Source organism: Magnolia sinica, chromosome 7, assembly GCF_029962835.1.
Source record: "Magnolia sinica isolate HGM2019 chromosome 7, MsV1, whole genome shotgun sequence".
NCBI classification, from domain to species: Eukaryota; Viridiplantae; Streptophyta; class Magnoliopsida; order Magnoliales; family Magnoliaceae; genus Magnolia; species Magnolia sinica.
Window position 1 is genome coordinate 44,790,616 of NC_080579.1, and position 25,882 is coordinate 44,816,497.

Here is a 25,882-nt window from a genome sequence, read left to right on the forward strand (position 1 = left end):
ATAGACTGTCCATCTGTGGGACTCCCAAATAGGGCCAGCGGCCCAGCAGGGCTGATCGTTCATCAGCTACAGGGCCACCATGATATTTGTATTTTATCCATGCCATCCAGCCATTTTGTGGCTCACTTGGATAAGGCCCACCCCAATGGTGGGACGTTTGCAAGTGGGGCCCACCTCATGTATGTATTTTATCTATGTTGTGCACTTGCTAGACATCCAGCTGGACCAGCAACGTGCTGGTGGGTTGACCAATAGGCGGCCCACCCCATTATATATATTAGGTTTCCATGCTGGTCGTCAGCCAGTGGGGCCCATTGATGATGTATGAGGCCCACCGTATATATGTGTTTTACCCAGGCCGTCCAACAGTAGGAGGCCCATCAGGCCCAGCTGCTGGTGGGCTGGCCGTCCAGCTAGTAGCCCACCATCATGTATGTATTGTATATCCTTGCTACCCATCACTGTGGAGCCCATTAATGATGTGTAGGGCCCCCACATCCTCCACCAGACATTCTCAGGGCCCGTGAAAAGAACAAGCTATTGAGTCCTAGAGGGGGGGGGGGGGGGGGGTGAATAGGACCATGCCAAATTAAAAATTAATGCGAAATTAAACAAAAGGAAGTACAGATAGCACTTAAACAATCCCATAATGCGGAAACGAATAACAACCTCAAGTGTACAAGTATTGAGAGGTTGATACAAATGTTTTTCTAAGGACAATCTTACACCAAAAACCAATGGCTTATGGTAGGACAACCTAATTCCTAAAATGGTCTATGTATAAAAAATTCAAACTGATACAGAGGAATAAAGAAATAAATAGCAAAGAAAATAACTAAGCTATTATAACATTCCCACACATACATAAAAAGATTACAACATTCTCCATAAATGCGTAAAGGGAAATTACAACATCCACACAATGAAATAAACAATCAATCACTATAAGACCAAAAATTATAGTGGTTCACTTGTGTCTACACCAACTATTTAGAAAAATAGCCACACAACTACTCCACTCCTAATATCCTTACACGGTGGATATTAGCATTCACTATGAAATAGGTTTTTCAAGGTTCACCTAAAACCCTCATAATTGTGCCTTTCAAGTGGGCTTACACAATTCAAAAACCCAACACTCTGAGTTTTCTTGATCACCTTAGACAAACCAAAAGAAAGAGATTTTTCTGGCACAATCTCAAAGAAACCAAAAGAATGAATTTACAAAAACTGTAAAATACTTATCTAGATATTCTCCTTTATTGCAGCCCGGAAGAACCAATTCGGAGTAAAAGTTCAACGTAGATGTTCAATGTTCACACTCACTTATGAAGTGGTTCTAAGTTCTAAATTGATTTTAGATTAAATCACCATGGGCTAGCTTGATTTGATTTTGATTCCAACAAATGGGAAAACTTTAATCCCTCTTTCAAATAAGATTGGATTAAATGTAAAGAAAACTAATTAAAGAGAATATAAAATGAGCACTAAATAGCTTAAGAATATCACTAACTTATCTCTCAAATTGGTGTCTTGATTTTGCTTGAATTGGATATCAAACTCTAAAAATCGCACTCTATTTATAAGTGTAGAAATCTCTCCTTTGACTGGTCCAGAGGACAGCTCAACTAGTCAAAGGACCAACAAACTTTTGAAAATTTGGGCGTAATAAGATCAGGCCGTTCCACGACTGGTCGAAGGACTTGCTCGACCGATCGAGTCCTGTCCACGACTGGTCGTGTGGTACTCAATTTAGTTACTGGACTTTGCGTCGAGCCTATAGGACTAGTTAGCACTGTTCACTCGACTAGTCGAGACAATAATAAAAAAATCTTAAAAATTAGTAACAAACTTAGGACTGGTTGAGGATTTCTTGGACTGGTCGAGCCAGTACTAGGACTAGTTGAACTTAGTCTAAAACTAGTCGAAAAACCATCTATGCACTTATAAAGTAACCCAATTAAATTATGTATGCAAAATGACTTATCCTATGGTCAATCTAGGGTCATTCATACCTTATAAGCGATATATAAACGTTGAATCTTCTTTTGCAATAGTTGTTCTTTGAAGTTCACGAAGCTTAAAATCTTGACATATGATGAAGCTTGAACTTGAGACTTTTTAAAGCTTGAAATTGAAGTACTTGACTTGTATTTCATCTTGAGCTTTGACTACCAAAGTAACAACTATTGTCTTACCTTTAGATGAAGCTTTGAAACCTTGAACTTTGAAGCTTGAAGGAGTGAACTATCACATGGTATTGTACTTGAGCATGTATATCTCTTGATCTTACATATGAAATTCCTGAGGTAAAGACCTTTGTTCTTGTACATGAAATGCACAGTCTTGAATATGTAGATGAGCTACACAAGACACAGATTCCAAGAGGTTTTGGCACTACTAAATTTGATAATCATAGGAGCAAGAAAACATAGCACTTACAATCCCCCCCTTTGTTAAATTTGTGACAAAACACACTTCATTAAAATAACATAAGCATTACACGCATAATAAAGAATCATGCACTAGTTATCAATATAAACCAGTTATATAAACCAGTTACAAGCTGGTTAAAGAATCATGCACTAGTTATAAATAGGTCAAAACAAATCGCATCTACTCCCCCAGCAATACTCTCCCTTACTTACTCTCCCTTTAAAAAATGGTTGCTACTTATCCACAATCCACATATCACAAGCATGATAAAATTCTCCCCCTTTTTGTCACAATATGATAAAGGAAGGAACCAATAAATGATAATGGAAGTAGATAAATAAGGAAGAATAAGAAGAGTAATAAGGAAGAAGAAAATATATGATCTAGATTATTAAGTTAACCAAATTCATAAGCAAGCATGTTCAAGCATGTTCAACCTCATAAAACAAAAGAAATCCAAGTGTCTGAAAAGTGATTACAAACCACATAATCAAATACTAATCAAAACCTGATGAAGGAGTAAGTATGGTAGGATCAATTTGATGAAGTCCCTTGTTAAGGTGCTTAAGATATTTGCACATATATTTGAATTGCATATCATGGGACACATTCATGTTTTCAACCTTCTCCTCAAGTGAGCGCAAATTCGCATCAAAAATCAAATGGTTGATAATCATGATCACTTTCTGAGTCAGATTTGATTTCATAAAAAATGTCATCTGGAAGCAAATCACCCTCCTCTTCATTTGCGGCATCAGCTCCACCAGCACCCATATTGATTTGGCCTGGGGTTAGCTTCAAATTCATCTTGTTAATATTGGAGTTGTTGAATGGTAGGTGGTGAATGGGAGCTTCTCCTACAGGCATAGCCACTAAACTATGGGTGGCCAACGCAATCATAAGATAAGCGAAGGGAATGTCACTATGTCCTGGATGAAGACAAAATTGAATGATGCAATGACAAATCAAGGAAGGAAGACATCAAAAGTACCAGAAATGATGGAATGAAGAATACAGATCATGAACGTAGTGAGTTCAGTTTTGTTACCAGAACGAGGATAAACATTTGAAATGAAAATCCTGTAAAGGATTCTGTATCTATGTAACAAAAACTTTGAGGCAAGCACATTTCCAGCAGTATTCCATTCCACATCTATATTGCATGAATCTCTAGTAAGCATTCGCTTCTCAGTTTCAGATGGTTTTACCACTAGAGTGCTAATGGGAATACCTTCATCATTGACAGGTAAATCCATTAGTCCAGAGATAAGATGATGATTCACATCAATTGGACCTTCTCTGGTTGAGATAGTGAATGTCAGATTTTTAGTAGAAAAATCAGTAATGCAAGCATACATAGCTTGTGTAATGGAGCGGTATGCCGACCCACCCCAATGTAGAATGTTATCCCATCCTACAGACTGAAGGAGAGGAAGGATATTAAACGGAGCCAAATGATCAACATTAACAGGTCGTTCTACTATAACATTATGCACATAAGAGGGATCATCTTTGGGCGACCGAAGGTGGCATACTGTGATAGGAGTTGACCTAGAAGTAGAGGGACCACAAGATCCTTTCTTTCTAGTTCTACTTTCCATTTGTAATAAAGAAAGCAAGGAACAAAGAGATTACAAAAGAAGTAGAGTGGGTTTCCAATAGATCATATTTTTGAGAAGAAAACCTCAAAAACAACAATTAATCAAGAAATAAACCACACAAATGATAAAAAGGGAGTGTAAAGGATTTGAATCTATAAGAAAAATGAAAACAATGCACTAACCTTGAAGAAATAGATGATGGGTTCGACCGGTCGACCTAGGAGCCATTGGAGAAGACAACCAAAATGAGGAAAAAGTGATTTTTTTTCCCAAATAAAGCACCAAACTCATAGTTCACGACTGGTCGAGTACATGCTCGATTAGTCGTGCCATGACTGGTAGAGTGTGTACTCGACTGGTCGTGCACAACCCAAAATGTGCAAATTTACACAAAACTTGAAATTTAAAATTTTAAAATAATAAATATATACATTATGATACAGAAATACATGAATCAACAATTCATATTGCACATACCAAGATCAAATTTTAATTTAGCAAACCTATTTTTATCAAGCGGTTTTGTGAATATGTTAGCAAGTTGAGTCTCGATCGGAATATATTCCAAAGAAATTGTCTTTTCTTCCACTAATTCACGAATGTAGTGATATCTAATGTCAATGTGCTTGGTTCGTGAATGCTAGATTGGATTTTTAGATATATTAATTGCACTAGAATTATCACAATATAAAATCATAAAATCTTGCGCAATTCCATAATCGCTTAGCATTCTTTTCATCCATATAAGCTAAGTACATGCATTACCTATTGTAATGTATTCAGCCTCAGCAATTGAGAGCAATACGAAACTTTATTTCTTACTTTACCAAGAAACTAAACAGTTCCCAACATAGAAAAAACCACCACTGGTTGATTTTTTATCATTAATGTTACCAGTCCAATCAGCATCTGTGTAACCAGCTAATTGCACACTAGTATCATGTGGATACCAGAGACCAAGATTAGCTGAACTAGCGACACATCGTAAAATGTGCTTAACAACAATTAGATGTGACTCTCTAGGGCCAGATTGATATCTATTGCAAATTCCTACGCTAAATGCAATATCAGTCGGCTCACAGTTAAATAATGCAAACTTCTTATCATACTACGATATAGCTTAGCATCGACACTCTTACCGATAGAGTCCTTTGAGAGTTTTAAAGTAGTACTCATTGGAGTATTAAAAATTTTCCCACTCTCAAATCTGAACTTTTTAACTAAGTTCAGAGCATATTTAGTTTGAGAGATAAAGAAACCATCAGGTTGCTGTTTTACTTGCAACCCTAGGAAATAATTCAATTCTCCAACCATGCACATTTCAAACTTGGATTTCATAAGATTTGCAAACTCAACAGTCATGTTAACACAAGTAGACTGTTGACACAAGTAGATCCATAAATAATACCATAAACATAAATTTGCACTATTAAAATGTGATCATTATGTTTCTTTACAAATAATGTCTAATCAACACTTCCCATTATAAAGTTATGACTTAGTAAAAACTTAGTCAACAATTCGTACCATGCCCTAGGAGCTTGTTTCAAACCATAAAGGGCCTTTTTTAAGTGGTATACATGATCAGCATTCTTAGGGTCTTCAAAACCTGCTGGTTGTTCAACATATACTTCTTCATGCAAATCGCCATTTAAAAATGCACTCTTTACATCCATTTGGTATATTTTGAACATTTTAAAGCATGTAATGGATATAAATAGTCTGATTGATTCAAGATGAGATATTGGGGTAAAAGTTTCATCATAATCGATGCCTTCAATTTGAGTGTACCCTTGTACAAACAGCCTTGCCTTGTTTCTAATAATATTACCAAATTCATCAGACTTAATTTTTAAAATCTATTTTATTCCGATAATATGTTTATCTTTCGGTCTAGGAACTAAGTACCAAACATCATTTCTAACAAATTAATTAAGCTCTTCTTGCATCGCAACTATCCACTTTTCATCAGTAAGAGCTTCTTTTACATTATCCGGTTCCATCTGAGATGTAAAGTACATGTAATTACACATATCTTTTAGCCGTTTACGAGTACGCACACCAGTGAGAGGGTTTCTAAGAATCTGATTAGTTGGATGGTCTTTAACTATCCTCTGTTCAGTGTTATGTTGACTTGATGAAGAGTCTGGTTTATCAATTAGAAGAACTTCATCATTTTCTGAACTTGAGACAGGTGTATTTAAGTAATCGTCAATAACCATATTAATGGACTCTTGAATTACACTGGTCCTCTTATTAAGAAGTCGATATGCTCGACTATTCAGAGCGTACCCTAAAAATTTCCTTCATCACTTTTGGTGTCAAACTTTCCCAGATTTTCTCAGTCACGTAAAATGTAGCACTTACTACCAAAAACTCGAAAGTATTTGACAGTATGCTTCTTATCAAAGAATATTTCAAAGGCGTTTTACTATTTAATTTTCTAGTGTAAACGTGGTTAATTATATAACAAGCAATATTTACGGCTTCTGTCCAAAGATTTTTAGGGAGCTTCCTACTATTTAGCATTACATTTATCATTTCTTGAAACACTCTATTTTTTCTTTCTACTATACCATTTTATTGTGGTGTTTTGGGCGCAGAGAATTCATGTGATATTTCCTGATCACTGTAAAATTTCTCAAAACTGTTATTCTCAAATTCTGATCCATGATCACTACGAATCTTACAAACTTGAGATCCTTTTTCCATTTGGATACGTTTAAGTACCCTTTTTTACTTCATCGAGAGTTTCTGATTTGTCTCTTAAGAAGACTACCCAAGTATATCTGGTAAAGTCATCAACAATTACTAGTATATACTTCTTGCCACCTTGACTCTTTGTTCTGGTTGGTCCAATAAGATCCATGTGGAGAAGTTTGAGCGGTTTAAATGTGGCATTGGAGTTCACCTTTTTTGTGAGTACTCCTGGTTTGTTTGCCAATCTGGCATTCGCCACACATCTTATCTATTTTTTATATTTTAGGTAAGCCTCTTACCAACTCTCTTTTGTTTAATCCATACAAGTTGCGATAGTGTACATGTCCAAGGTGTTTATGCCATAACACAGTTTCATCAGTATGGACCATGTAGCACGATAAATTAGATGAGCTTGAATCACAAACAATATAACAGTTTTCAGAAGTTCTGCGACCAGTTAATATTACAAAACCATTTTTATTTAAAATTTCACAACCTTGATTAGTAAATTTTACACTATGATTATTATCGCATATTTGAGAGATGCTTAATAATTTTTTTTAACCCTTCTACATATAAAACATTCTAAAATAGAGGGAGGTTAAAGAGTTGAACTGTACCTTGGCCAACAATTCTGCAGTTTTTACCATCACCAAATGTGACTAAACCATCAGTCATGTCTTTAAGATTGGTGAACAGACCTTTGTCACCAGTCATGTGTTTGGAGATTCCACTGTCTAGGTACCACTTTGAATGACTCGAAGCTTTGAAAGCAGTGTGGGCAACTAAGCAAGTAACCTTAAGAACCCATTTTATTACAGTCTTGGGTTTAGGAGTATAGTTGGTCTTCTTATATTTGTAGTTGTAATAAGACCGACCTACTGAGTTAGATTTTAAGAGCTCCTTAAGTAAATTAATAATTTTCTCAACTAAAGGATTACGATTCTGATTTTTATAGTTGATATGATTGCTTTTAGGTTTTAAGGTTTAAAAAGTCTCAGCATTTTTAGAATAGTTTTGATTTAGACTTTTCCCTTTTGAGTTAGAAGACTCCCCTTTCACAAATTTAGGTGAAGTATTCTATGTTTAGGAGGAATACTTTTGTAGTATCCCAATCTAGATCGATCGCCACATTTTCTGGATCCAGATAAGAGTTTTTCTAACTTAGGATCACCTTGGGAATACCTCCATGTGTCTTTTAAACTCAAAAGTGAAGAGACTTCAAGTTTTAACTTTTCATTTTCAGATTTTAAGTTTTCAACTTGGGAGGTTTTGAAATCTAAGCCGCACTTAGTTTTTTCAAAACAATCTTGAACATGAGATTTTTCTAAAACAAGATTATCAAAATTCTCTTTAAGTTTTAAAAACTTTTCTTTCTGAAGTTTTAGTTTTACAACGATTTTGCAACTTTCCTTATATATGGCATTATAAGCATCTTAAAGATCTTCTTCATTTCATGATCACTATTCATATTTTCTTCACTAGTTGAATCATCATTATCTGAAAAAGTGAACTTAACTAGAGTCATAAGGGCTTCAATTTCATTACCCGACTCGGTTTCAAAATCTTCTGACTCAGAAGAGGCTTCAGAGCATGAAGATTCATCCCAAGTAGCCAACATTCCTTTGCTTTTAGATTTGTCCTTTTTAGGACATTTGTTTGCTAAATGCCCATATTCATGGCAGTTGTAATATTGACTGTCTTTTAAAGATTTCCAAGTTTTAGATTTTCTTTCATTAGGTTTTTGTAAATCAACCCTTTTTTAACTTTTAAAAATCTTATAAAACTTTTTAGCTAAAAGGGTCATATCATCTTCAGAATTTTCTAAATCAGAATTATTACTATTTTCTTAAGAAATACTTTTAGAAGATTTAAGGGCGATGGATTTACCTTTAAGAGCTTTAAAGTTTAACTCATAGGTCTGTAATGAGCCAACTAATTCTTCTACCCTCATATTATCCGTATCACGAAGTTCATGGATCACAGTCACCTTTGAATTGAACCGTTCAGGCAGTGAGGGTAGTATCTTTGCACAGACTTTACTTTCAGGGATTCTATCACCGAGACCCCACATAGAGTTGACAATGTCATTTAATCTAGTATAGAAGTCTATGAAAGTTTCACTTTCTTCCATACGTATTTCCTCAATCTTAGTTGTGAGGATTTGAACTTTAGATTTCTTAACAATTGTTGTTCCCTCGTGTGTAATTTCTAAAATATCTTAGGCTTGCTTTGTAGTATCACAGGATATAATTCTTTTAAATTCATCCAGTGATAGTGCACAAGTAATTGCATTTAGAGCCTTTACATTGGGACTACTCTTACTTTTCTGAAGAGTGGTCCAAGAGAAATAAGGTATGACTTTCATAGTTTTGGATCCGTCAGTACCAGTTATTTCAGTGGTAGGAGGGGTCAAATTAGTCATTGTGGCTTGCTACACGTTCTCATCCATAAATTTTAAGAAAATCCTCATTCTGGCTTTCCAATAGGCATAATTGGAGCTATTAAATGGTGGAGGCCTAATGACTGAAAGGCTATCAAAATTTGACATCTTAAAAAGCTCAGATCGATTAGCTCAGGAAATAAATCCAAAGAAAATAATTAAAGAGAGCTATTAGGCTCTGATACCACTTGAAAAGGCCGAGCTATTGAGTCTTAGAGGGGGGGTGAATAGGACTATGCCAAATTAAAAATTAAATGTGAAATTAAACAAAAGGAAGTACAGATAACACTTAAACAATCCCATAATGCAGAAATGAATAACAACCTCAAGTGTACAAGTATTGAGAGGTTGATACAGATATTGTTCTAAGGACAACCTTATACCAAAAACTAATGGCTTATGGTAGGACAACTTGATTCCTAGAATAGTTGGTGTATCAAAAACTTAAACTGCTACAGAGGAATAAATAAATAAATAACACAGAAAATAATTAAGCTATTACGACATTCCCACATATACATAAAAAGATTACAATATTCTCCACAAATGCGTAAAGGGAAATTACAACATCGACACAATGAAATAAACAATCAATCACCACAAAACCAGAAATTACAGTGGTTCGCTTGTGTGTACACCAACTGTTTAAAAAAACAGCCACACAACTACTCCACTCCTAATATCCTCACACAGTGGATATTAGCGTTCACTATGAAATAGGTTTTTCAAGGTTTACCTAAAACCCTCATAATTGTTTCTTTCAAGTGGGCTTACACAATTCAAAAACTCCACACTCTGAGTTTTTTGGATCACCTCAAACAAACCAAAAGAAAGAGATTTTTCTGGCACAATCTTAAAGAAACCAAAAGAATGAATTTACAAAAAATGTAAGATACTTATTTGGATATTCTCTTTGTTGCAGCCCAAAAGAACAAATTCGGAGTAGAAGTTCAACGTAGATGTTCAATGTTCACACTCACTTATGAAATGGTTCTAAGTTCTAAATTGTTTTAGATTCAATCACCTTGGGCTAGCTTGATTTGATTTTGATTCCAAGAAATGGGAAAACTTCAATCCCTCTTTCAAATAAGATTGGAATATAAAAACTCAAAATCAAATGTAAAGAAAGCTAATTAAAGAGAATATAAAATGAGCACTAAATAGCTTAAAAATATCACTAACTTATCTCTTAGAGCGGTGTCTTGATTTTGCTTGAATTGGATATCAAACTCTGAAAATCGTGCTTTATTTATAAGTGCAAAAATTTCTCCTTTGACTGGTCCAGAGGACAGCTCAACTGGTCGAAGGACTAACAAACTTTTAAAAATTTGGGCGCGATAAGATCAGGCTATTCCATGACTGGTCGAAGGACCTGTTTGACCAGTCAAGTGGCCTTCACGACCGGTCGAGTCCTGTTCGCGACTGGTCATGTGGGACTCAATTTAGTTGCTAGATTTTGAGTTGAGCTTGCAGGACTGGTTGAGCACTGTTCACTCGACTGATCGAGCAATCTCCAAGACTGGATGAGGCAATAACAAAAAATCTCAAAAATTAGTAACAAACTTAAGACTAGTCGAGGATTTCTTGGACTGGTCGAGCCAGTACTAGGACTAGTCAAACTTAGTTTAAGACTAGTCGAAAAATAGTCTATGCACTTATAAAGTAACCTAATTAAATTATGTATTTAAAAAGACCTATCCTATGGTCAATCTAGGGTCATTCATACGTTATAAGCTATATATGAACATTAAATCTTCTTTTGCTTCAGTTGATAGTTGTTCTTCGGAGTTCACGAAGCTTAAGATCTGGACATATGATGAAGCTTGAACTTGAGACTTTTTTAAGCTTGAAATTGAAGTACTTGACTTATATTTCATCTTGAGCTTTGACTACCAAAGTAAAGACTATTGTCTTGCCTTTGGATGAAGCTTTGAAACCTTGAACTTTGAAGCTTGAAGGAGTGAACTATCACATGGTATTGTACTTAAGCATGTATATTTCTTGATCTTGCATATGAAATTCTTGAGGTAAAGACCTTTGTTCTTATACATGATATGCACAGTCTTGAATATGTAGATGAGATACACAAGACACAAATTCCAAGAGGTTTTGGCACTACTAAATTTGACAATCATAGGAGCTAGAAAACATAGCACTTACATCCCACACAAGGGTGGGGGTGCAGAGTTGATGAATCAAATCCAAATCTAAGGTGGACGACCATTAGGGAATAACTGGGCTGGGGCGTCCCACCATGGGGCAGCCTCGTGAGGCCCGCCTTGATGTATGTGTTATACACGCTATCCATCCATTTTACCAAATTAGTGTAAGGGTCATGAGCCCCGTCATGAGTCAGATCCAAGTACCAAATGGACTACATCATAGGATAATGGTGGTTAAATACCCACCGTTGGAAATCACCCTAAGGCTGTAACACCCTGAAATTCGGGGGTCGAGCATAACTCAGTTCCCGAGTTCCAAAACATCACTTATGCAACATATTTAATGATAGATGTATGTTGGCTGTATTAGTGCATAAAACATGGAATAGATTAAGCCAAAGCATAGATATAATTCAAGGATAAGTGAAGAAAGCAAGCGGAAGACTTATAGAAATATATGTGTACAAGTGCAAATCCCTGAAGTACATAAACATACCAGGTCGTAATGTAATTGTTGCTATCAAAATTACAAGTATCAAATTACATCATTTAATTCCTAAAAGAAATCCCAGCATCCTGCGCATTAGAACAAGGCTCACTAGAACCCGTCTGACAACTGCATAAAAGAGAAAGCAGCCTCATCATCATCAATCTCCCGCTCTGCCTCAGAGGTCGCGTCAACATCTACAACATCAGTAGCTAAGACAGAGTCTGGTGGGTGTTTAACACCGCCCCAGAACGTGGGAGTGAGTGATCAACTCAGTGGAATAATAAAGCATAGGTTAACATGCTATCAGTTCAATCAAGCAGTAATGATAGAGCAGAACAATTAAACATGTCCTAAGTACTCTTGTTAATGCAAGGATGGATGCAGAATGATGCGTGCCCTCACGCGTACACCCTGAGCGTCTTCATCTTACGTTACGTATGACACCACCTCAAAGTGCGCCACGTCTACAAAGCACATGCAAATGCAATGCATGAACATGATTACCGAGTTGTTATTAGTCCTTTTCATACAGCAGGATTGGGAAGCTAAGATACCTTCCTCATGTCACCATCCAAACAGTGATCCATTCTAGGGTCGTCAGTCCTAGACATCTCATACGATCATATGGTTTGAGGTCGTAGTAAAGGGCTCGTCACCAATTAATGCACGCCTATCATACCTTCGTTACTATACTAAGGCTCGTCACCTCGATGCGGTATCTAGGTATGCTCGAGGTCACTACAAAGGGCTCGTCACCAATCAATGTAGGTCGACAGCGTGAATATAGTGTCCCATACCACCATAATTGGCTCACGAGTTTGGTTGCTCACTGGTCATTACGGGGAGGCTCGTCACCCCAGCGTAGGCTAACAGCTCGACCACGGTGTCCCACACCACCATGTCTGGCTCATGAGTCTTAGCGGATCAAGGTACCATGGTTAATAGGATTTCATTAGTAAATTGGGTACCCCAGATTCAAACAGTAGCGTCCATACATGGTGAACATACATCGGACAATCGGGTTACTTGACGAACTCGACTAGCACGAGCGCACGTTGGGTTGAACGACATAGAGTGCGTAAGCACTCCGCGTGGCCAAACCACTGCCGACAACTCTAATACGACTCAGGCTCGTCTAATCACGTCCTTTGTGGCGAAAGCAACCTCAACCACGATGTTAAGGTCGATTACCGATTTCCTGGACTAATGCATAGTCCCACACACATTCCACTACAACAGATATTCATCTACCATTTAGAATAGTAATGGAACAACAACTCAAATCATATGGTATGTAAGCATATGAAGAATATCAACTTAACATGGATTTAAGCATAAGTAATGCTTGAAATTAAACAACAATGAATGTAACTTGCATGAAGGAAATCATACACACCAATAGGAGTGTTGAGAATCGCTCCTCAACACCCGCAAATAGTATGATATATTACACTCTAGATCATTCAGGCATTTCTACAAACACTTAGAATACATAGTACAACATACATGACGTATGTTGAAATACACACATTTGGACAATTCCTTTTGCCAAGGATTTGCCGCACATACCATTAGCATACATACATGACAAATAATCATGGCGAACACAAAAGCATATTTTATACGTATACGGTACTTTATACATACACATAGAATACACAAATCTCAATATAACACATGCATATCAGGAACGTAAAATAAACATAACATTTGGCATCTGAAATCTCATCCATAGCAAGAATAAACCATTAACTGACATTGAAAGCCTTGAAAACCATAACTTATACACTTAAAGTCCGCACCTTAAGCTAGAAAAGAACACCGAACTGATTTCAGACGATATGTCTTCGTCAACGGCGACAAGATAACCTAAAGCAAGAATCGAAATGAGATACAACAACACCAAGACTATTCTAAGCTCTAACACAGATTAGGGTTAGGTTAACTTACCCAAAGATGAACTCAGAATCGCCGGAATAACGATTCAAAGTGAAGGTTTAAAGGTTAAAGAAGAACAGGAAAGAATCCAAGACGATTCACCAACTTCTCTCTCACTTTCTCTCTCTTTTCCTTTCTCTTTCAAAGCTAGGGTTAGGAAAGTCATATGAAAAAGAGAGCTAGGGTTTTAAGGACTATAAATAGGCCTAACATTGATGAAAATAACCCCAGGGCCAAGGTATACTTAGCGTATAACCAAAACCGGCCTCTCAAGATCAATGAAGCACTTCTGGTGGGCTTATTACCACGAAAAGTCGGGCTTAAGCTCACTGACCATGGATCTAGATCAAGCTGAGTTTTTGTACCAACCGGATCTTCAGATCAGCCGTGGCAGACCACACTCAATTCAACGGTCACTGAATCTCGATCAGGTCCACAAGCACATGGACATGCCTGGGCCACCTTCCCTGATCAGAGGGTGAAATTGGGTCAGAATCCAACGGTCAGATTGCTTAAAATCGTCACGCAAGTGACACGACTCAGATTTCATAAAATCTTATTAAATTTCCAACCGTTCTCACACTCTTCACTCCGAACTCAATCAAATCGACACAGAACATCATCTGGACTTGATTTTTGAGGTGATGGTCAAGCCTAACATAGTGACCGCAATAGCCTAAGATCATTGTTATCGGACTTTCAACGCGCGGTCCAGGTCCGATCAAGAACTTCCAAAAATTTCCAAGAACAACTGAATTTAGCGATGAATCCCAGATTTCAGAGTAACATAGCGCTAACTAATCTACAGGTTTTGAGTCATGCATATACAATTTAAAGTGATTGATGCAGATTTCACAAGCAATCGAGTATAGCGCTAATTACCCCAAAAGAACTACTAAGGAAGATTAGCACAAAATTTTTAGGGTCATTACAATCTACCCCCCTTAAAGAAAATTTCATCCTCGAAATTCATACGTTCTCATATTCCTTAAGGATCTGAGGGTAGCTCTTCCTGACCTCAGCTTCAGATTCCCGAGTAGCCTCCTCTTCACTATGATGCGTCCATAGCACCTTCACAAGAGGGATAACCTTGCTACGCAATACCTGCTCCTTCTTGTCGAGAATACGCGTCGGTCGCAGTACATAAGTAGCATCCTCACTCAATTGCACCTGCTCCCAACTGATAATATGCGAAGGATCAGGAACGTACTTCTTCAGCATAAAAACATGAAATACGTTATGCACGCCCGCAAGAGGTGTGGGCAAAGCAAGGCATACAATAGGTGGATGAAATGGGCGCCGCACCAGGCATGAGGTCGATAATAAAATCAATCTCACGTTGAGGAGGTAATCAAGGAATCGACTCAAGCGCATCTTCAAACTCCCGAACTACCGGCGTGCTAACTAACGCCGATTCAACCATACTCTCCAACAGAGAAGAATAATAATCAATACGAAGAGGGTAACTGACCTGAACTGGGAAAGTAACTGTCACACCATCAGGTCCATGGATGGTCACCGACCTTGCTTCACAATCAATCTCAGCTCGCATCCTCGTGAGCCAATCCATACCCATAATAACATCGTAATGATAAAGAGGTGCGACAAAAGGGTCAACAACATGCATTCCATTAAACAAAATTGTCACAATACAAGTAGTGCAGCATTACATGAATCACGACTAGGAAAGCATGTGAACAACAACATCTAATACTTCAAACAACCACAAACAACTACAAACAACTCCAACAACAAAGCCAATAATGGCTACATACAAAAAGAAAATAACAAACAAAGCAAAGGACGGCCACGACGACAGCTACTCGTCGGAATCAGGAGATGGAGGAGGGGCACCCTTATCCTGCAAGCAACACAGGATAGACTTCAGAGTTCAAGTCACCTTCTTAAACTTATGCTTAACAAGGCCTCGAAGATCAACAATATCCTGGCGTAAAACAGCTTGCCCTTCTTCAAGCCATGCGAGACGGGCATCTCTGGCAGTCTGCTCTACGCTCTGCTCTGGCGCCACAGGAGGAGAGCTATCACTCGAATCCTGTGCCTCATCCTCTTCCTCGTCCTGCTCTGTTTCTTCCTCAATCTCAGCACCACCTTCAGCATAACTCTCTTCATCATCGCTCTCTGACTCAGCCTCACTCTCTGAGGCATGTCGACCAGAACCGATCTCCATCTGCTTGAGAGTCCTCAGATTAATATGACGAACAGGAACCGGCTTCTCTGCTCCAAGCCTATAGCCAAACTCATGTGCAAGCTTGCAAATGAGGCGGCCAAATGGAAGCGACTCGGTCCTCCTAGATGAACGAGCGATGAGAATAATCTGGCGCAGGATGTACGTCGGCACACACAACTTCGCTTCTTGCCCCACCTGATACAGGAAATCTACCATCAGGTGCGTACACTCACTGCGGTTGCTCCACTTTGGGTATACATTGAACGTACACATGTGGTGAAGCAAACGGAAGTCGTCCGTCATGTAGGTAGCCAAAAGACTCATATTAGGCTGCCATTCGACCAGACGACCACACAAGGATTGGGTGCGACGATCCCTCTCGTGCATACTGTTCACATTCTTCTCGCTGGCATGCACCTCACCAAGTGGCACATTCAAGAGTCGGGATATCAAAGCGACATTGACTATACCCTCTAGACCGCTACCACAAGAAATCTTGAACTGCAGAGGCTCCAGCAAAGGATCACGAATATTGGCATAAAAGGCTCGAATAGTACTAGCATTCGAGCGATACTTGCCTTCAAACAAGGGACACCAACTAGCCCCTTCCAGGCGCTCCAACAACAGAAACTCACCATACAGCCGCTGAACAACATGAGCCTCAAAAAGGACTCTACGGCCTTCATAGACTCCATGCGACAACTCCGCTAACAAGGTCCTACCAATAGGAGCTCGAGGGTCGAGGTCCCTCTTGGTCTGGAATTCACGAGTGGAGGACATGCTCGCAGCGGCACCTCTCGGCCTCCGTGCACGGGTTGGACAGCTAGGCCCGGCTTCATCCACGGGCGCTCTCTTCTTCCCCATCAAAGAAAGAAGGGTAGAAATGGAAAATATGGCCGTGATGAACTCAAAGAGGGCCATGAGAAATGAGAGAAATGGGATAAATAGGAAGATGGTGAAGCTTCCACACACTTGAGAGCCCAAAAAGGAATGCAAGAGCTCAAATGAGAAGGAAAGGAAAGATAAACAGCAATGGGGGTGAGGGTTTTGAGATGGGGTGATGGGGTTTGCACGAAAATGGAGGAAGAAGAAGATTTGGGAGAGATTTGAAGGAGTTTGGAGAGAAACTTGAAAGAAAAGAGAGCTTGAGAGGGGAGTTTGTGAAGAAAATAAGGTGTAAGAAGGGTTTAAATCAATGAACCGTGGAGGGGTGGGCCACACAAGGCTTAAAATGCATCGGCCCGCGCCGGCCCCGCCTGCCTGGCCCGCTGATCGGCGAGCCCTCGCCGAACCGGCGATGGCATCGCCGGTTTCTGGACTGGCCAGCGATGCCTCGCCATTTGGGCGAGGTCCTTCTGGTCCCACATGCTCAAAAAGATGTGGTTCCCCCCTGGGCCCCACTGAAAATGCCCCGATCGGCCCCTTGCATGATTTGACGCCTATCGGGCCATTCTGGGAGAAATCTGATTCAAATAAAGATTTCTTGAAGATTAAAGGGTTAAAAAGGGAAGATAGACCATGTAAAATCATTAATAGATGGTCTAGGAAATGTTTCGGGTCACCGTGTGTGATCAGGAGAGAGCACAGACTCGATCTCGGCGAACGTTTTCAGGAAACTTTCGCCGATAGAAGCTATGGAGCACAAACACAAAATCTACGATAGACCCGCACCCAAATACACTAAAGTAGCGACAACATGCGGTGTGTGACCATAACCCAGGTCCGGTTTAATCCATATCATGCTCTGATACTAACTTATAACGCCCTGAAATTCGGGGGTCGAGCATAACTCAGCTCCCGAGTTCCAAAACATCACTTATGCAACATATTTAATGATGGATGTATGTTGTCTGTATTAGTGCATAAAACATGGAATAGATTAAGCCAAAGCACAGATATAATTCAGGGATAAGTGAATAAAGCAAGCAGAAGACTTATAGAAATATATGTGTACAAGTGCAAATCCCTGAAGTACATATACAAACCAGGTCGTAATGAAAGTGTTACTATCAAAATTTCAAGTATCAAGTTACATCATTTAATTCCCAAAAATAATCCCAGAATCCCGCGCATCAGAACAAGGCTCGCTAGAACCCATCTGAAAACTGCATATAAGAGAAAATAGCCTCAACATCATCCATCTCCCGCTCAACCTCAGAAGTCGCATCAACATCTGCAACATCAGAACGTAAGACAGAGTCTGGTGGGTGTTTAACACCGCCCCAGAACGTGGGAGTGAGTGATCAACTCAGTGGAACAATAAGGCACTGGTTAACATGTTATCAGTTCAATCAAGCGGTAATGATAAAGCAGAACAATTAAACAAGTCCTAAGTACTCTTGTTAATGCAGGGATGAATGCGGAATGATGCGTGCCCTCACGCGTACACCCTCAGCGTCTTCATCTTACGTTACACATGACACCACCTCAAAGTGCGCCACGTCTACAAAGCACATGCAAATGCGGTGCATGGATATGATTACTAAGTTATTATTAGTCCTTTTCATATAGCAGGATTGGGAAGCTAAGATACCTTCCTCATATCATCATCCAAACAGTGATCCATTCTAGGGTCGTCAATCCTAGGCATCTCATACGATCATGTGTTTTGAGGTCGTTGCAAAGGGCTCGTCATCAATCAATGCACGCCTATCATACCATTGTTACCACACTAAGGCTCGTCACCTCAATGAGGTATCCAGGTATGCTCGAGGTCACTACAAAGGGCTCGTCACCAATCAATGTAGGCCGACAGCACGAATATAGTGTCCCATACCACCATAATCGGCTCATGAGTTTAGTTGCTCACTGGTCACTATCGGGAGGCTCGTCACCCCAGTGTAGGCCGACTGCTCGACCATGATGTCCCATACCACCATGTCCGGCTCATGAGTCATAGCGGATCTAGGTACCATGGTTAATAGGATTTCATCGGTAAGTTCGGTACCTTAGATTCAAGCAGTAGCATCCATACATGGTGAACATACATCGGACAATCGGGTTACTTGACGAACTCGACTAGCACGAGCGCAAGTTGAGTTGAACGACATAGAGTGCGCAAACACTCCGCATGGCCAAATCACTGCTAACAACTCTAATACGACTCGGGTTCATCTAATACGTCCTACGTGGCGAAAGCAACCTCAACCACGAACTTAAGGCCGATTACCGATTTCCTGGACTAATGCATAGTCCCACACACATTACACTACAACAAATATTCATATTGAATGTAGAACAGTAAAGGAACAACAGCTCAAATCATGTGGTACTCAAGCATTTGAAGAATATCAACTTAACATAAATGTAAGCATAAGTAATGCTTGAAATTAAATAACAAGGAATATAACTAGCAAGAAGGAAATCACAGACACTAGTGGGAGAGTTGAGAATTGCTTCTCAAAGCCCATACTAGGTTGAAACATCACACTTTAGATCATTCAGACATTTCTACAAACACTTAGAATACACAATACAACATATATGACATATGTTGAAATACACACATTTGGACAATTCCTTTTACCAAGGAGTTGTCATACACACATCTAGCATACATACATGACAAATAATCATGGCAAACACAAGTGCATATTTTATACGTATACGGTACTTTATACATACACATAGAATACACAAATCTCAATATAATACATGCATATCAGGAACGCAACATAAACACAACATTTGGCATGTGAAATCTCATCCATAACAAGAATAAATCATTAACTGGCATTGAAAGCCTTGAAAACCATAACCTATACACTTAAAGTCCGCACCTTAAGCCAGAAAAGAACACCGAATTGACTTCGTCAATGGCGATAGAATACCCTAAAGCAAGAATAGAAATGAGATACAACAACACAAAGACTATTCTAAGCTCTAACACAGATTAGGGTTAGGTTAACTTACCCAAAGATGAACTCAGAATCGTCAGATAACGATTCAAAGTGATGGTTCAAGGAAGAAGAAGAACCGGAAAGAATCCAAGATGATTCACCAACTTCTCTCTCACTTTCTCTCTCTTTTCCTCTCTCTTTCTTAGGTAGGGTTAGAGAAAATTCGTATGGAAAAGAGAGCTAGGGTTTCAAGGACTATAAATAGGCCTAATATTGATGAAAATAACCCCAGGGCCAAGGTATGCTTAGGGTATAACTAAAACCTGCCTCTCACGATCCAACGAAGCACTTCTGGTGGGCCTATTACCACGAAAGGTCGGACTTAAGCTCCTTGACCATGGATCTAGGTCAAGTTGAGTTTTCGTACCAACCGGCTCTTCAGATCAACCGTGGCGGACCACACGCAATTCAACGGTCACAGAATCTCGATCAGGTCCACAAGCACAAGGATATGCCTAGGCCACCTTCCCTGATCAAAGGGTGAAATTGAGTCAGAATCCAACGGTTAGATTGCTTAAAATCGTCGCGCAAGCGACGCGACTCAGATTTTATAAAAGCTTAATAAATTTCCAACCGTTCTCACACTCTTCACTCCGAACTCAAACAAATCGACCCGGAACAACACATGGACTTGATTTTCGAGGTGATGGCCAAGTCCAACATGGTGACCGCTATAGCCTAAGATCGTCACTATCGGACTTTCGATGCGCGGTCCAGGTCCGATCCAGATCTTCAAAAAAATCCCAAGAACAACTGGATTTAGCGATGAATCCCAGATTTTAAAGTAACTTAGCGCTAACTAATCTACAGGTTTTGAGTCATGCAGATACAATTTAAAGTGATTGATGCAGATTTCACAAGCAATCGAGTATAGCGCTAATTACGCCAAAAATAACTACTTAGGGAAAGATTAGCACAAAATTTCCAGGGTCATTACAGTCCCACATGTGTGATAAGGTTTAGACCCCACCATGGTTGAGTTATCCCAAATTGTTGAACCCCCATTGACGATAATGATTTTCGCCATACCTTGTAGAGTTATCTAAACCCTGGAGCTACCTTACATTCATACCAAGCCTTCCAAAGGAAATGTGGCCCATCTAGATATTTGTTCTTGCCCAAGATTAGTGATCATACCCAAGGCCCACTTAAATGTCGAGCGGGCTACCTAATCTGCGTAGAAGGACACATAGTCTTAGATGTATGGACCCCACCAAAGTCCACCTCTTATATTCATATCAAGCCCCATAGGAAAGCCCAGTTATTATATGATAGAGAGGGCGAGGAAGCCCACTTGATGTACCTAGGCTTATCCTCTTAACTCACCTTGTTATATGCTCACTTGACTCACCCCATGAGGCCCACCCTTAGTGTAAGTACATCATCTACCACTATCTGTAGGAGAGTACATTGTCACCTCTTGCCGTAGATGGAAGAATATGTGATACCAAATTTGGTATATCCACTGTGTGGAGACTACCTTAATGTATGGGTTAGATCCACCATCCTTTTAGTGGACCCCATCTTGGGATATATGATATATTAGTACCTTGGGAGGCTAATGTTAGTGTAACGTGGGACATACCACCTGGACTCCTATAGATGTAGAAGGAGCATGTCGTGTAGCTCCTACTCTTTGTATGTGATATACTGATTAAGGCCGATTGTGGTCTATTGTTGTCTGCTATATATATATCTGAGAACATGCTTAGTATAACATCATGGCATATGCCAATACACATCATTTGTATGCATGTTGTGAGGAATGATTGATCATACCATTTGCCATTGGGCTGAGACATTTAGGGGACTCCTTGTGAGACGGAGTTAGCCTACATGATAGCGCAGTACGCGCAAGTTTGATGCATGACTGGATGATATGATTGATGCATCTTGCATTTTTTGTGACATGATCACTTTACACCCTAGCGACATTAGGGTTGTGGCCCTAGAGGCATATCGTGGATAACCAGATGGGATACCAAAAATGTTTGGTTTTAGTATATGGGCATTTTGTATGTTCGTGGGTGAAAGTCCCTAAACCCTCTTAGTACCAGAGGATGCTCCAACATTGATACCGGGTGGATAACATGAGCACCCGAGTGCCGAATACCAGTAGGCGATGTCTCTCACTAATCGTGGTCGGTTGGAAGGGGATGTGGCCTTATCCGCCCGAGATTAGGGGGTAGTAAGCTAGGCTGAGTTTGACCGGCTTAAAAATGGGTCCGCTACCGACAAGCCTAGTAGGTATTGGTAGACTACTGGCCAGGCAGGTAGTGAGGTCTTTTCCACTGACTTAGTTGTGCAGCTAGTGAGGCGGCAATATGTGAGGAGTGTACTAGACCCCGGTGATATCCCAGAGATAAGCTATACTGAAATGTGGATGTACTGAGTATGGGGTTGCACGTTCAACATTTGACTCATTCATACATTCATTCATTATCCACTTAGGCTGGTGGCGCCCAACTAAATCATTATGTGTACCTTCGCAATGGTCATGATTTCGGTTAAATGCACAACTAACCTGAGATCAAGAGTTTACCACGTTGAGTCTAGCAATCCAAATTTAGGTATGGGACTAGTTTGGATAGAAGCTCCCTTGTGATGAACCCCACAACTTATGATACCACGTACTATCATCCCGACTACACACACTAGCTTTGTCATTTCTTTTACATCACATAGCCTGGATATGACTAATTGTATTTATGGACTTGTTAGGATTTGCATATTGCATTGCATCCTTAGCATATAACATTTGACTTGGTATGTATTACATTGTATAGCTTTGGTATGACTGACATCATTCATGGACTTGCTAGTATTTTTGCTTAATCTGATATTTATTTACTTGGCACATGCATTGCGCACACACGAACCACCCTCTGAGCTTCTTAGTAAGCTTATACACGACTGTTGCATGCAGGTGATGTTAGGTCACAATAGCATTGAAGCAAGAGCGTGTGGCCGAGCTTTATGGAGATTTTATTTCCCTTTCAGCATTATAATCAACTGTTCATATTAGTGGATATGTGATGATGATGTTGCTCTTGTGATTTGGGTACACTTGTGGTTATGCACCTTTACAAAAAGAAATTTCATATTGAAAAATCCTCCTTGTAGGATCCCAGGATCGGAATCTCGCATATGGGCGCTAGGAGCCGAGAATGGGGTACTACGGAGGCTGTCGGCACCAGATTCGGTGATCAAGAAATTTGTGAGCCCGGTTCTCGAGTTTGGGATGTGACGGAATATGTTGAGTCTTTGTATAGGACATCGTCACCTATTATAGGCACTTGTGATAGCCTTGTGTAGGCATTGGTTGCCTTGTGTAGGCAATGACTTATGTAGGCTCTTAGTATGTCCTTGTGTATGACTTGTTTGCCTTGTGTAGGCCTCTAAGGTTGTCTTGTTAGACTCAGCTAAACTTGTGTAAGTTGCGAAGGTTAATGGTTAACCTGATTTAAAACTATTTGATAGTGAAATCCAGCACACTCTAAGGGCAAGTGCGTCAGCCGGGAGTGGAGTAGGCACATAATCGAACCACTATATAGGATGATTATATTTGGGATTGTCTTTATGCATTTATTTAATTATGCTCATGTGCTCTGAATGCTTGACTATGATTCTTGATTAGATGAATATTTATGATTGATAAGTATGACATTCCACACACTCATATACACAATCTCTATAAGTTAGTTACTTTACTTGAATATCTAGCATATCCTCTGTGATTGGACCCTCTATTGGCTTGAAAGCCTTAGAGTTACTTTGCCTTAACTTGATTAAAATTTAGGCATTGTATGTTGTTATAAATAAATAATTTTTAAAAATCCTATTCACCCCCCTCTAGGACACTTGGTCAGATATCCATACTTCAGTAATATCGGTCTTACCGCATTTTCAAGTAGAATGTAAGGGTTATGGGTGTGCTCTCTAAGTTGAATTGTGCGTACCTTTCAGCATTAAGGATGCTCTTTTTATAGTTGAGAGAGGGCGGTGGCATAGAGGATAATCTCACTATTTAGCATGAGTGTGTCATAGCCTATAAAGTCAATCTGAATGGTGTCTTGCTGATTTGGATCTTCTAATGGGCCATGGTCGAGTTTTCCCTTGGCATCGAGCAGATTACCGACCTGCCGACCTGCCCTTTTGAGTCGCGTTAAAGGGCCATGGCCGAGCACCTTTCCTTAGTAGAATATGGATGGATGACCATCCTCTTCATTTTGTTGTGCGACATAAGGTCGTACTTTAGGGTCCTTTTCCAGGAGATGTTTCGAGCATCAGCTTGGAAATGTATGGGTCAGTGGAAGGGGTCGATGTCTGACAGAAAAAAAGAGATTCCACGTAGGGCCCGTATCACAGTCCGTACCATTCTGTAAGCTTTCGTGGTCCTTCTGATCGAATTTCGGCAACCCTCGACGTGAAATTGATATTTACACGCAATCCTAAGTTACTGCCTGTAGATCTGAGTCGGCTCGACTCGAAACTTGTACCCTAGAGACCGCGCCATCTTCGCATCTCGCGCGCTGATACGATACCCGGGTCAGAAGATGTGGGCCCGCGTTCATTTCAAGGAAAATGCCATGCATGCAAGTTTCGAGAGAATCTCTACAACCTATCAAATCAATCAATCAATCAAAGTCAAGTACACACCCTATCACAAGTACAAGTCAAGTACAAGCAACCCATCTCTCTCCCATACCTAAAATCAACTCTCTCTCTCCACCCATCCCTTCCTTACACCCATCACCCATCACTCCATCACCTTTTCATCCCATCACTTCTCTCTCTCTCTCTCTCTCTCTCTCTCTCTCTCTCTCTCTTTTCTCTCTCATTCCAAGCAACTTCCAAGAGAGCACCCAACGTCCAAGCTCCCAAGAAACCCAAGTGTGGCCTACTTCTCTACCACCCAATCTCTCATCCCCACCATCAAAACTTCATCATCCTCCATCAAGATTGAAGTTAAGGAGCCTAAGAGTCCAAGGAGCTAAAGAAGAAGGCTAATAGGTGGGTGATCCACCGTTGATTTTCAATTTGATGGCCCATGTATGTGTTATAATTATATGAGGGGCCCATAGTGATGGGCCCCTCCATCATACCATTTCTCTCTCCTCTATCTCTCTCTTTCATTGTTGATGGCCCACCCGATGGTTTGTATATTTTATCCATGTTATCCATTTAGTGGACCACACCACAATCCACTTGTGAGGCCCACCCTGCTTCCTGTCCATTTAGACATGCCTTGATGAAGGAGAATCACAAATATCAGCTTGTTTCCAAAGCTGTGGTGGGCCACACGTGTGGACCCACCAATGATGCATGTATTTCACACATGCTCTGGGGCCAGCCGTGAAGTATGGGTCTTATCCACATCATCCAGACCTTAGACAGTGGGACCCACCACGATGGGTGTGTTGTATCCACACCTTCCAATCTTGGACGGTGGGTATCTTGACGCTGGATCCTTTAAAATAATAATATTATTATTACTATTATTGTTATTATTATTATTATTATTATTATTATTATTATATATGATATATTCATGTATGTATGTGGTGGGCCCACGTGGGGACCCACCTGCTTTGGAAGCAAATTGGCTAGAGGACTACAAACCAGCTATAGCTGATGTATTATGTCAGCAAGTTATGGCCCCATCTAGATGCATGTGGTATGATCCACACCGTTCGTCCATTTGTTGGATGGTGGGATCCAGCCACATGTGTGAGGTCCTCATCATCCAGCTAAGATGTGGCTCCCCACTAGATGTATGTGGATGATCCACACCGTCCATCCATTCCATTTGGACGAGGTGTGAGGATCCCACTGTGATGCATATTTTGTATTCCATGCCATCCATCTATTTTGATGGTGGGCTAGCTGCCTCTGCCAGATGATGTTGCACGTGCAACAGAAGCACTCTGATGTATGTGAGAACCCCCCTGCCGTCCATGTTGTGTGGATCCACATTGTCCAAACCTTAGATGGTGGGACCCACCATGATGCATGTGTTGTATCT